The sequence below is a fragment of the Eptatretus burgeri genome, chromosome 5 (genome assembly GCF_056783735.1).
Source record: "Eptatretus burgeri isolate ZD-2024b chromosome 5, Ebu_testis_v1, whole genome shotgun sequence".
NCBI lineage: Eukaryota > Metazoa > Chordata > Myxini > Myxiniformes > Myxinidae > Eptatretus > Eptatretus burgeri.
In genome coordinates, this window is record NC_140965.1 from 39,555,374 (window position 1) to 39,557,061 (window position 1,688).

General features: G+C 40.5%; 1 long non-coding RNA gene across 1 annotated transcript; it reads left to right on the forward strand.

Annotated features, from left to right (window-relative positions):
- The first annotated feature begins 7 nt into the window (after positions 1-7).
- Positions 8-1,320, forward strand: LOC147026282 (uncharacterized). Its single transcript, XR_015058272.1, has 4 exons — positions 8-130; positions 216-374; positions 832-889; positions 1,149-1,320. It is a non-coding gene; the product is annotated as an uncharacterized LOC147026282 (long non-coding RNA).
- The last annotated feature ends 368 nt before the right edge of the window (positions 1,321-1,688 follow it).

The window sequence follows — 1,688 nt, forward strand, 5'->3', positions numbered from 1 at the left end:
TTATTGAAGAGGTCAATCATCTTAGAAGAGAATTGAAAAACATTTTTAAAGACTGACACGACGTCTTATCACGGCCCAGAGACATGGACTCACTCTCTTCCGATGAACAAAACAGCTCAACACAAAGTTGGTAAGTTGGTTCCTCTTTGAGCGATGAAGCAATTGATAATAAATTAAATCGTGATAATTCTGATATATATATTTTTTCCTGACAGGTCCTTGGAAGAAGTGGAGTTTACATATCACGATGAGGTGCATCAAATGAATGCTCTTATTGAAGAGGTCAATGATTTTAGAAGATAATTGAAAAACATTTATAATGACTGGTACGAAGTCTTATCACGGCCTCTGATCTCGAATGAATTAAACCAATGGTGAGACACGTGTGTGTGTGTGTGTGTGTGTGTGTGTGTGTGTGTGTGTGTGTGTGTATGTGTGTGTGTGTGTGTGTGTGTGTGTGTGTGTGTGTGTGTGTGTGTGTGTGTGTGTGTGTGTGTGTGTGTGTGTGTGTGTGTGTGTATATATATATATATATATATATATATATATATATATATATATATATATGTGTGTGTCTGTGAGTGTGTGCGTGTGTGTGTGTGTATATATATGTGTGTCTATGTGTGTGTGTGTGTGTGTGTGTGTGTGTATAAATATATATATATATATATATATATATACATATATATATATATATATATATATATATATATATATATGTGTGTGTCTGTTTGTCTGTCTCTTTGTATCTCTCTGTCTGTCTTTCTACCTACCTCTCTCTGTCTGTTTTTCTACCTATACCCTTGACTTATTATTATTTTTTTTTTTCAGCACTATCACACAACATCAGCTGTTGAAGCAATCTTGTACAACACATGATTTTCTGGAGGTAAATGTTTCTGAATTATTAATATCACTCTCTCTTTAGAATGTCGTCTTATGTTGGTTGCATCATTAGTTTGGACGCGGTTTTGCCAGTACACTGGAATTCATTTTATTGGCGTTGAAAGGATGACAGGCTCCTGGTGTGTTAATTCAGTGGTCAACGAGGCTGGTGTGTTAATTCAGTGGTCAACGAGGCTTACTCATATTACCATGTAATTATCTTTATAAAACCTAATTATTATCCACTTTTTGTTTCAAAACAGAATATGGTGTCTGAGTTTCGAAATCACAAGACATCTGAAGAAGATTGCTGGGAAAGATTATACATTCTCGCAAATGAATATTTAATATTTTCAATATTAATAAATTATATTTGTTTTGTTTACAATTACTTGATTTTGAATTTCAAGAAGAGGATCAAGACATGAAGGAGAGGGAGGGGGGGGGGGGGGGGTAGGTGCGCTCCCCCAATGACCCATCACCCCCTCATCCCATCCCTCCCCTCGCCATGTGTGTGTGTGGGGAAGGGTGGGGGTGGGATGAGGGAGGTGGTGGGTCAAAGGTGGGGGCGTACAGGGGGGATGAGGGGGGTGGGGCTTGTGTGGGTGGGGCTTGTGTAGGTAGGGTTTATGTGGGCGGGGCTTCGGTGGGTGGGGCTTGTGTGGGCGGGGCTTGTGTGGGCAGGGTTTATGTGGGCAGGGTTTATGTGGGCGGGGCTTCGGTGGGGCTTATGTGCGAGGGGTGAATGTGGATGAGGTTTGTGTGGATAAATGGATGGGTGGATGGGTGGATGAGTGGAGCTT